At 41.4% G+C, this 12,356-nt stretch overlaps 1 protein-coding gene and 1 pseudogene across 4 annotated transcripts in view; one reads left to right on the forward strand and one right to left on the reverse strand.

The window, feature by feature from the left end:
- Hdac8 (histone deacetylase 8) overlaps positions 1 to 12,356 on the forward strand; it is a 246,386-nt gene that overhangs the window by 15,329 nt on the left and 218,701 nt on the right. The gene's annotated exons all lie outside the window — the stretch shown is intronic.
- LOC115068038 lies at positions 12,017 to 12,182 on the reverse strand (annotated as a pseudogene).

Consider the following 12,356-nt stretch of genomic DNA (forward strand, 5'->3'; position numbering starts at 1 on the left):
TATATATATATATATATAATGAAATTTGTATTGGGTGTATTGGGTAGGGGTAGGGGGGTACTTGTGAGTACTAAGTCATAATATAAAATGTCAAGCCACTGTAGAATAGAATGATTGTGAACTTTGAAGTAAGCATGTGCAGAAGGACAGAGGTATGAAAGTTTGGGGGAGAACTTCCAAGTCTGTCATTAAAGCTGAAACCATGGATTCCTACAGACAAGTGGCCAGAGATAAGATTGGGAAGGGTCCTTGTATGCCAGGCTAAATAGCTTGGACTTTGTCAACCTTGGTCACTTGGTTCTTAACCTTACTTATTCCTGAATCCGTCTGAAAATGTGATGAAAATTGTTTATACCATCCCTAGAAAATGTGCATGTGTACAAAATTTTCCTCTTAATTTCAGAAAGTATAAATATCTCCTAAAACCTGTTATGAATCCCAGGTTAAGAACACTAGCTTTAAAGACCAAGGAGTTACTGAACGGATTTTTTTTTTTCAGTCCTTTTGAGAGAAGGTCTCCCTGTAGCCCCAGCTAGCCTGCAACTCACTATGTAGACTAGGCTGGCCTTGAACTTACAGAGATCCACCTGCCTCTTCCTCCTGAGTACTGGGATTAAAGGTGTGCACCACCACACCCAGCCCCACTGAAGGGATTTTTAGCCAAGAGTAAGTAGCTCTGTCAGATTTGTATTTTAGAAATATGACACTAGCAATAGTTGGCTGCTAACTCAGGGGGAGAGAGATGTTAGGGCTCATTGTGATAATGTACCTAAGCATAAGTAGATGGAAGCAGGAGCAATGAGCATAGAAAAGGGACTAAGTTTAAGAGCCATTTAGTAGTAGAGTAGACAGGAATGTGACCAATTAGACATCAATGATATGGAAGAGGTAGCCTGGATGTCATGTGTAGATGCCTGAGTCTGTTGTGTTACCAGGAATCAAGAAGGGCAGGTGAGGATTGATGTGCTTATATCTCATGGATGATGTCTGTTAAAGAGCTGATAATAGGGTGCAGCCTGGGGTTTTTCTACCTTTAATATGCATACAGAATATCTCAGAAGCTTATTAAAATGCAGACTTGGATTCAAGAGGTCTGGGATAGAACCTGGGAATCTTCATTTATAGCAAGTGCCCAGTGATACTGCTCACTACCAGTGTATAGACCACACTTATAACAGCAAGAGGCTAGAGCTAAGGGGAATCTTCTTCAATTAAAAGACAACCCTGGGGGGCTGAAGAGATGGCTCAGCGGTTAAGAACACTGGTTGTTCTTGCAGAAGACCTGGGTTCGAATATCAGTACCCACATGGCAGCTAACAACTGTCCGTAACTCCAGTTCCAGGGGATCCAACAGCCTCTTCTGTCCTCCGCAGGCATTGCATGACACGGGTGCACTTACCTACATGCAGACAATACATGCATACACATAAAAATATAAAAATAATAAATAAAATATTTTTAAAACAGCCCTGGGAGTTAATAACATCATAGGTGGTAATTAAAACTAAGGAAGTAGATCAAGTCACTTGGAAAGAATGTATAGAATAATAAGAGAAAAAAACAACTGTTGAACTTTGTGGAATGGTAGCTATTAAAGGGAAGATGAAAAAACTATGGTATATTTCAGTGTAGAGCATATGCTTACCCTGTCTGAGGCCCAGTACATGTATATGTGGTGAACACACACACACACACACACACACACACACACACACACACACATTAGACAGAGAGAGAAAAAAGAGATTGATTTATAAAGGACAGGTGAGAGAAGAAAAGCTTATGAAGGAATTTTGAGAAGGAATGGTTAGAGAGCTAGGAAGGGTAAACTTCAAGAAGACCCATTGGACTAGCAGTGTATGGCCCTATACAGCATATGTTCTCCACAGAGGTAATGGTGCCCCAAGGGAGCAAAAATTAATTATTGAAGATGAAATAACTTAGATGTTACAATAATTTATGGTCCTCCAAAGGAACTCAGTACATAAACAGATGTAAGTGTGTCCATATTAAAATTTCATGGTAGGAGAAGTTAAGGAAAGCTATCTTAAAGGGCTCTTTGAATGGTGGTCAGGTACAATAATGAAAAAATAATTGAGAAGCAGTACTGTAGAGGTGTGAAAATCAGTAAGATTAGGAGAAATGTTAGCGGGTGAAAGGGGCTGTCCCAGGATTGAACAAAAGAGATAGAGTAAGGGTATTTCAGAAAGCCACATCAGCATTTGCAAGAGCAGAGCAAAGTAACATAAGATTTTAAAAAGCAATATAAGAGGCTGGAAAGATGGTTCAGCAGTTAAGAGCACTGACTGCTCTTGCAAAGGATCTGGGTTTGATTCCCAGCACCCACATGGCAGCTACGAACTGTCCTTAACTCCACTTCCAGGGGAACCTGAAGCCCTCTTCTGAACTCCGCAGCATTGCATGACATGGGTGCACTCACATACATGCAGGCAATACACTCATACACATAAAATAAAAATAATAAATAAATAATTTTTTTAAAAAAGCAATATAAAATAAAAATCAAGGCAATATCAAAAAGTGGAGTGGCTTTGGGGAACTACTTACAGCTCAGTATTGCTAGAGGATTAAATATGAAGTGGACAATGACAGAAGTAGAAATATAGGAGGTCCTTGATCACAAAAGGCTTCATGTATATTAGAATCATGCAATTGAACAATGTTGATTTTGCCAGGGATGGTGGTACAAATGATTAGTAATCCCAGCTAAGGCAGAAGGACTGCTTGAGCTATACAGAGAGAGTTCAAGGCCAGCCCTAGCAACAGTCTTAAAATTAAAATATTTATATGAGTAGGGTTCCAGGAGCTTGTAGTACTCTATTTCCATATGGTCGTGCAGCTCCTCCCTCATTCTTACCATCTTTCCGCGCCCTCTTCCGCAATGCATAGTGTACACAAGTCCGATGCAAACTCAAGCAGACAAAAACCCAGCATATAACTGGGGCTGGGGAAATGGACACGAGACCCCAATCTTAGCTGAAGAAATATTGGCAACTGATTACTGCTGGGTGAGGAACAGCCGATCTTCCTAAAGTGAGGGGCTCTAGATAAGCTGACTAGACTCAGTAGATGAATTTGCACTGAGGAACATCTGGGGAGACTAATTTGACACAATAGGCCTTAACACAAATGACGGAATGTATGAATTCAAGTGGGGAGGGGGCTATGGGAGGGTGCCAGTGGAGATGGAGGTATAAAGATGATTAAGATTGATTGAGATGTTCTTATGAAATACACAAAAATTCAATAAAAACAAGTTTTTTTAATTAAAAATATTTTTACAAAAAAAAGGTACAGATATAGCTGTGTGGTAGAGCACTTGTCTACCATTTGCAAGGCACTAGGTTCTAGCCTCAGTAAGACAGAAAAGGGAATGTGGGTGAGTGGGAGAGAAAGATAGGGAAGAAGCAAGTTAAAGGAGGATGGTGGGAAAAAGGAATTCTGTTACAATGTATAATGGTTAGATTTGTGTTGTAGTCATAGAGGAAGGATTGAAGGAGGCTGAGGTGATGGCTAGGAAGCTGATTAAAACTATTAATAGTTCCATTGAAAAGTATAACAGACCTAAAGTAAGGGGGAACAAAGAGGCTGATAGAGGTAGATGAAGGCCGACTTGAGACAACTTTAAGAGAGAAAATCAAGTAGTAATGACTGAGTGGCTGTGGAAAGAGAGGAAGATGACTCCAGTTTTGGGGTTGCTTAAGTAGAGTCTCAAACAAGACAACATGAATAATGGCTAACAGATATTGAACTATATGTTAGGCACTACACTAACATGCTTTTGTCATATATCCCCATAACAACATTAAGAAGAGGGGGCTATTATCTCTATTATTCACATGCACATACAGAGAGGTTGAACGACTTATTCGAGGATAGTAGGAGGCCAAGTAGAGATTGAAACTCAGACAATTGGATTCTTCAACCTGGGGACATCACCACTGTGCCATGCTACCTCAATAAACAGAATAGGTGGTGATGTGCAGGAGAGGTGATGGCCGGGGAAATTGAATATCCAGATTTGGACATAGAAGCAGAAGCTGGAACTGAAGACAGAGATGCACAGTATATCAAGTAGTAGTATAAACTATAGAATGGATGGGAAGACTTTGGGTAAAGCTAGAGAGTGAGAAGAAAAAGAAAACAGAATGCTGAGGCCCAAGAAGCAGCAGCTTGTAAGGGGACATTCAGTTCATTAAAAGGCAACAGTGAGGGGTAGCCAGAATCAAAACAGAAGGGGGTCAGGGAGTCCCAAGGGAGCGGGAGTCTAAATATACAAAACACTCTCAATAACGTCATATGCTATGGAGGGGCCAGTTCAAATAGGTACTGAAGATCAGTCATGGTTGGCAATTAAGTTAATTGATCATGAATGACCTTCATTAGAATACTTTCTGGAGAGAGTGATGTGAGTTCACCCTGAACCACTGAGAGATGAGTAAGAAATAAGGAAATAGAAGGGGAGAGCTACTGTATCCAGAAGTTTGAAGGAGGAAAGAAGGGAGGGAGGGAGGGAGGGAGGGAGAGAGAGGGAAAGAGAGAAGGAAGGAAGGAAGGAAGGGAGGGAGGGAGGGAGGAAAGAAGGAAGGAAGGAAGGAAGAAAGGAAGGAAGGAAGGAAGGAAGGGGGTTTTGGTCAAGGAAAAATGAAAGTGGAGGAGAGATTTAAGAACATCTATAGGCTCAAAGGGGGGGGGTATGGCAATATAAGGATATGAAATGGAGCTAAATATCAAATGACACAGGAGAGAATGGGATGAGTGACTTCCAGAGGAGAAGCTCTTGTCATTCCATAGAAAAGGGTGTATAAGGGTTCTCTGATAGCAAAGGGAGAGGCCTGCCCAGCTGCATTTTTTCTCTGTGAAATAAACATTGCCTTCCTATATCACTTGCTCACAGACCTCTTTGAATCCTTGCATTCTGCCTTTTGAGGTCAGTCTAGGGACTGTTGGCTTCCTATATTTGTCCAGATGACATCTGGGATGTTCCTCTTAGCTAGTTCTCATCCTTTTGCCAGCCTCTTCTGGTGTGTCTTTCCCTGTTTACTTCTGCATCTCAGCTCACAATGTTTTCCTGCATCTCATTCTGACAATGAATTTAAGACCCACATCTCTAGCTCAGCTACATCCCTTTTCACCCACAATTCTGCCATTTTCCCTCTCGCCCCATGACATTGCAGCCTTCCACCTGGGAACAGGCAGGATCTTTGCCTTCTTCCCTTCTAGGAAAGAGTGAGATCATTGTCCAGCTGATTACGCTGGGATGCTGTCAGTTCCTGAGACTTCCACCTGGGGGCAGTGAATGCTAGGGCCAGAAGGCTCTGTGCTCTGTTTCTCGGCAAGCTCTACCAGGGGAGTGTAGAATGAGACTCCTTACTACTCACTAGGCAGTTAAGTTCAAACTGTTGGAGCTTTAGTCCCAGGAGCTCCACCTCCTTATGCATCAGATGGAGTGAACGGAAGTGAACTACAGTACAGTTCCAGCCCCAAAGAGCTCTGTAGACAGCGTAATTTGTTAATCTAGCAGCCAAACATCCTCCTCCACCCACATCACCTCAGCTTGAGCCTTACCAGCATACAGATATAGATATACTACATGGACAGGAGGCCTGGATCCCAAGTCAGCCGTATCCTCTCACCACTTAGGCAGACCTCATTTTATCCATGAATGGCATGCCCCTCTCCTTTGCCATTCATAACTTTTCCCATGCTGGCACCTACAGAACAAACACATCATCAGAGTAAATCAACAGGCAGTCTGGACCATTCTGTCAATACCTGTTCAACCTATAAAGTACCAGTTCCTTCGTCACATAACTGCCCTGCTGGCCACCAGAACAGGAATGAGCTATGACATGCTTTGTCCCTTTGGCACCCCTCCCCTATCCTCCAGGGGATAAAGTATGTTCCTGTAGTTCTTACAGAACTAGGGAAGACATTATATCATAGGTTCAGTGTTGCACAGAGAATCCAAGTTCTATTAATTCTGAATGCAGCGCCCCAGACTCCTTAGTCATCCTGATGGCAAGATTCATTAATAGCTTCATCATCTACTACCTGTCTATGCCTCCATGTCCTCATTTATAAATTATAAGTAATAACAGTACCCACTTTATAGAATTATAAAGATTAAATGTGATAATTTCATTAAAGAGGCTCGCAAAGAACTTGATAGATAAGTATTTGAAAAAAGTCATTTATCATATCTAGACTGGGTTATTCTCAGAGCATCGTAGACAACCTCTCAAAGTCCTTGGTCCTGTAGGTCTAACTGCTCATCTAGCTTGCATTCCCCTTCCTCTATATACCACTTCTGGCTGAGAACAGAGTACTATACTGCCCATATCAGAGTTTTGTCAAGGTTTTGCTGTCAGCACCTTCTACCCCATGCCTAATATCACTGAGAATTCCCTTTTCAACCAACCTCTCACTCTGTTAGGCTCCAACTCATACCCATGAGGCAAATAAAAATACTACCTGCCAGGAATCTGAGGAAACATCCCATAATTGACAATGGTGACAGTTAGTGGCCTTGATACTCAGGACTTACCAGCAAAGGAGCAGGTGCTTTCTGAGTTTCAAATCAAGGCCCTCTATAAAACCAAAGCTTTGGATAGTATCTTGGAACAGGTTTCATCAGATCCTCCGTTTCTTCACCTTGGCCTTGAGACTCTTTATGAAAATAAAAGATAGGGAGTCCTTCCTTGTCAATACAATTCTCTTAGTATAATCACTATCCAAAATCTTTTCCATTAATCTGGAACTTCTTAATTCCATAAGACTGTGGCCTTCACAGACCTTATCTAGATCAAGAAAGGTAATGAATGGAAAATTCCTTATGTGGCACTCCTGCCTTCCTCTAGCAAATGAGATGCTGGCCTTCTCTTAGAGTAGGTGCAATTACCTGGGCAGTATTTTGATAAATTCACTTAATGTGATGATAGGCTCTCTGGAATAGGTGCTAATGCAGTGATTACAGTAGCATCTTTTCTAGGCCAAACACCCAGAAATGAAAATAGTGCATCTGGGCTACATTCTTGTGCCACAGTTTGTATGAGGTGAATGTTAACCCTTTTGAAATGAAGTTTCCTAGGGTGACTGAAGAAATCAGAAGCCCTGTTGGTACTACCAGCAATTCATCTACCTCTACAACTTCACCACCCCAATATCCATCCTCTTAAGTTAAAGCAATTCAGTTCTCAAACACCAAAAAAAACGTTAAGGCCTCATTTACTTCAAGCCCAGATTTGGCCTGCAATCTTGACTAATGCCATCAACTCACAAGTGTAGGGTAAGGATATTGTCCTGTCTCAGAAGGACCTGGATACATTGATCTCTGCCTTTGTACCACTTCTCTAGGAAGTTGGTCCTAACCAAGGCCTATTGCTTTAAATGATAATCAGAGCTCTTTAGTGATTAATCTGTAAGGCATCAGCTTAAAAGTAGGAACTTTGAAGCCACATTGTCTAGCTTTGGATTCCCAGCACTTTCATCTATGTATCCCTGAACAACTTAGACCGTTTTCTTCAATTCCCTCACTTATAAATGGTGATAATAATAGTGCCTACTTCAAGAAATAGTTGTATTATCAGAACTAATATACATAACACACAAAGACTAGTGCCTAACATATACTAAGCACCAAAAAGTATATGCAGTTAAGTTGTATATGAATTCTACTAACTGAATTATTCAGCCATGTGACACCAATTAGATTGGTTTTTGGCACAGACCTGTTCCCCAAGCCAAAAACTGAAGAACTCTTGCCCAGAAACCTTTGAAGTGAAATTTGGTCCTCTGCTCACAGACCTTCTACATCAGAACAGCTCCTCGAACATCATGCCCTCCCTCCTCCATGATTACTCACTTATCTCACTGTTCCCTGGTCATTTCAGCTGTCTCATACCCTGCAATAAGCTCTAAAACCCTAAATCTAAGAGAGACCTGTTATTTATTTTTCTCATTAATTTGTTTTAATAGAATATTGAGAGACCATTTATAGCATGAAAGAAGGCCAGATTTTTAGCAACTTCTTGGTTGGCCTGGTGCCTGATTCACCAACAGAGTTGTTGACCGAGAATTACTGTGTTACATTTCAAGGGGCATTGTTCTGATAATTCTATTATACTATGCTTACCCTGAGCACCTCAGCATGGTTTCTCTGGAGTGACTCTGGTATTTACTTTCAGGTCCTGGGACCAGGCCTTGGAGTGATTTATACTCTTATTTAGACCCTGTCTTGTCCTTCATTCCCACCTCCTGACCCTGGAGCAGCTGGACTGCTCTGTCCCATCCTACCAAAGAAGGTAAAAGACCAGACTGTTCTGCTCAGTGACCAGGGAAGAAATCATGCAAGTGTGAACAAAGATAGCAAGAGCAGATGTGAGAAGGAAAGGCAGTGCTGAAGAGCAGTCTTTCAGGCATCATCAACAGAACTTGTTGATCGAGCCAGGCATGGTGGCACATGCCTATAATCACAGTACTTGGGAGGAAGAGGCAGGAAGATTTCCATAAGTTTGAAGCTAGCCTGGGATATGTAGCAAGACCCTGTCCCAAAATAATAATAACCCTTAGTGATCAATTGGTTGTTGAGGGCAAAAAGAAGGAAAATGTCAAAATTACAGTTCCTTATCTAAGCAGATGGAAAGTGTTTTCAGCTAAGACTGGAAAACAACACAGCAAAAAGACATATAAAGGTTGGGGAGATGGCTCAGTGGATAAAGTACTTGCCACCCACACATGAGGACCAGAGTTGAAATCCTCAGAATCCACATAAATGCTGGGTGGAGGGCAGGGAATCAGTTGACAGTCTGCTTGTAATTCCAGTGCCTGGAAAGCAGATACGGGATCTCCAGGGCAAGCTGGCTAGTGAGACTAGCCTGCGTCAGTGAGCTCTGGGTTTGATTAAGAGATTCTGCCTCAATAAATAAGGTACAGAACCACTGAGGAAGACTTGTAATGTCAACTTCAAGCCTCCACACACATGCCCACTTGTACACATGTACCCATACACACATGTGCCCCTACACACATGCATACATACCACATACATATACATAAAAAATATAAGATTGAGGCCAGCCTGAGAGGTACCATAATGGTTAACGTTGTCACCTTGGCAGGATCTAGAATCACCTGGGAGATGGGCCTCTGGACATGCCTGTGGGAGATCTTGATTACTTAATTGATATATGAAGACTCAGAGCCATTCCCTGGGCAGGGGATTCTGGATTATATAAATGCAGAACTGACCAGCATGCATGCATTCATTGCTCTTCTGACTGTGGACATAATGTGACCAGCTGCTTTAAGCTCCCAATGCCTTGACCTTCTTGCCATAATGGACTGTAACCTAGAACCATGAGCTAAAATAAACCCTTTGTCCCTTAAGATGCTTTTGTCAAAGTATTCTATCACAGCAACAGGAAAAGAAACTAAGGCAGAAATTGGTACCATGAATAGGGATGTTGCCAGGATAAATCTGACTGTGTGGTTGTTCGGTCTTTGGAGCTTGTGGCTGAATGTGGTAGAGCTTGATACTTTGAACTAGAAAAGTCATCAAATGCTGGACTGTAGAGGCCTGCTCCGTGAAGTTTCAGAGGGGAACAAAAAGCCTATCTGTAACCAGGATAGGGGCCATTCCTGGGATATTTTGGCCAAGAATCTGCCTTCATTCTACGTATGTCCTGTTAACCTGAGCAAAGCTGAATTTAAAGATAATGTACTAATTAATTTGTGTGACAGAGGAAATTTCAAGACGGGAGAGTTTCAGGTTGGTGCTGAAAGAGGAGCTGTAACCGTTAAAGAGATCAGCATTACAGATAAACTTCTTGCACTGTCCTGGAATAATAGGAAAGGTGTCCTGAGAGAAGAGCAAAATGCCACCTTTGGAGGTTCCACCTTGTAAAGATCCAGGTTCATTAAAGGAGGAGAGCCTAAGCTGAGAGAGGGCCCTGCTCCTCCAAGGCAACTGCCTAGGAAACTGTTTCCCCAGGGAAAGGGTTTGTGACAGAGAATTGTCAGGTGTAAATTGATTGTTGGGTATCTGATTAACATCCTGAACTTAATATGTCCAAAATCAAACTACCCCATTCTTGTTGGAGATGAAGCCAAACATGATGGAATCATCCTTGACTCTTTGTTCATGCTTCATATTCAATCTTTTACACACACACACACACACACACACACACACACACACACACACATATATATATGAAACATCTACACATTTGAAGATGGTAGTTCCACTTCAGATGTCTAGAATCTGTCCTGTCCTGCTCCCTCCAGCCTGACAACCCTAATGCAAGCCACTGACATTTCTCTTGGATTACTTCAGCAGCCACCAGCTAGTGTTGTTGATTCTAGCCCTGTCCCTGTGGTCTGTTCTCCACACAGCAGCCACAGTGAACCATTTACAACATAAATTAGATCCTGTCATTCCTCTGCTCAAAATGCTGCACTGGTTGGCTCCCTGTTTCATTTATAGTGAAAGCAAAAGTCCCCGCTGTGGCTTAGACAGCCTACCAAATGCTTCTGTCTCCTCTCCCTTGGTAAAACAATTAATTTCTTCCTTCACTGTTGTCTAGCCACTGGACTGCTTGTGTCTACTCCTAGGCCTTTTCCCTTACAGATTCCACTTCCTCTTCCTCCAAATAATGCTACTTCACTCCCTTCAAGTCCTTACATATCACTTTCTCAGCAAGGCCTTCCTTTACTTCATGCCTGCAGCCTAACTGCCTAGAACTCTACCTGGCACATAGCAAATTCTCAATTAAAAAAAAATGTTTGGATGGGCAAATGAGTGTGAAAGTTGAAATAGATGTCAGGAAAAATAAGAGTGGAAACCCTTTGAGTGAGTGTTCCTTATAGTGTTACCCATAGACTTACTGAATGTCAAAATGTTTGGGGAATAAAAAATAAAATAATTAAAAACTGGGAAGATTAGTTACTTTTTCAATGGGTAGACTGAATCATTGATAATGTTTAACAGATAATATGGAGAGAGAGAGGGAGGGAGGGAGGGGGAGAGAGAGAGAGAGCAAAAATGCATGGCTGGTAGCTCTTAGCACATGTGTACACATGTGAGCAAACTCATAGTCCTTGTGTGTGGGCCATCATCACAGTTACTAAAGTTGGATCATGTAGAAACTTCCATACGGGAAACTGGGTACTTTCCTAACACACTGAGAACGATCAGTGTGCCTGTGGGAGTTTCAGCAAACATTAACTGATTGGGCTCTTATATAAGCTTGCGTTTTAACCAAGAGACCACTAGAGGGAGCGCAAGTTTAAGCAAGAATGATTTCAATGAAATTCTATTAACGTCATTCATGTTTCTATTTATTGATCTGATGTTCATCTAAACTCTTTCATCAGTTCAGAGTGTTCTCCTGAGATAATTTCTTTCATCAGTCCAATACTTGGCTCATAATGGGTTTTTAATACATATTTATGATTTAAATGAAAGGATGAATGTTTTACAATCAATAGATTGTCACCTTGAAATCTGGTTTACTAGTTAACTGTGGTCAGTGTTTCCATTGAGAATTTATCCTTCAGAGTTCATAAATTGACTGATAAACATGATGTTCAAGGTACTTCGTGCTTAAAGAATCTTTAAATGAAACGAGGAATAATCATGGAGTTTGTGTTTTATTTGTGTAAATGGTAGTGTCAGACCATAGTAACAGGTTGAGTGATTGGGCTAAGAGTCTTTAAAACCACCCCAGCTCCCCCTCTCTCTAGAGAGCTGGCAGCTGACAAAGGCCCTGGCCTCTGGGCTTGTTTGATCCCTTGGAAATTGTTAGCTCTACTTCTATACACAGAGATTTCACTGCTTGCAAAACCTGCTGTCTGCAATGTGCTTCAGAGCTTTAGAGTTGTTTGGGATGAGCAAAATTAACAGATTTTGCTTTATTGTCTTAATAATTGTACCCACTGAAATTCTCTGAAGGGATTTCAGTTTCTGGATTTGTGGTTTTCTGAGCTGGATTCCTGAGAGGTATGGAGTCCTTGATCTGTTGTCATCTAATGACTGAAGACTCTTACTGTCCTTAATCTAGGCCCTTAGTACTAGAAATTTTTCATTAATAAAATAATTTCAAATGCCTAAGAAAAATAACTTTCTACACTTGATCTTAGCCAAAAGGCCAAGAAGCGATAGAAATTTAGTAAGCTTTGTTTGTTAGAATTGTAAATTTACTGAAAAATTGAGCAGCTAGTAGAGTCCCTATGCACCCCACACAGTTTCCTCTATCCTTAGCACATGAGCATGATACATTTATTATAGTTAAGGAAGCAATACCGATGCACTGTTGTTATCGACAGTCCATAGA

The sequence above is a fragment of the Nannospalax galili genome, unplaced genomic scaffold (assembly GCF_000622305.1).
Source record: "Nannospalax galili isolate Female #2095 unplaced genomic scaffold, S.galili_v1.0 scaffold747, whole genome shotgun sequence".
NCBI lineage: Eukaryota > Metazoa > Chordata > Mammalia > Rodentia > Spalacidae > Nannospalax > Nannospalax galili.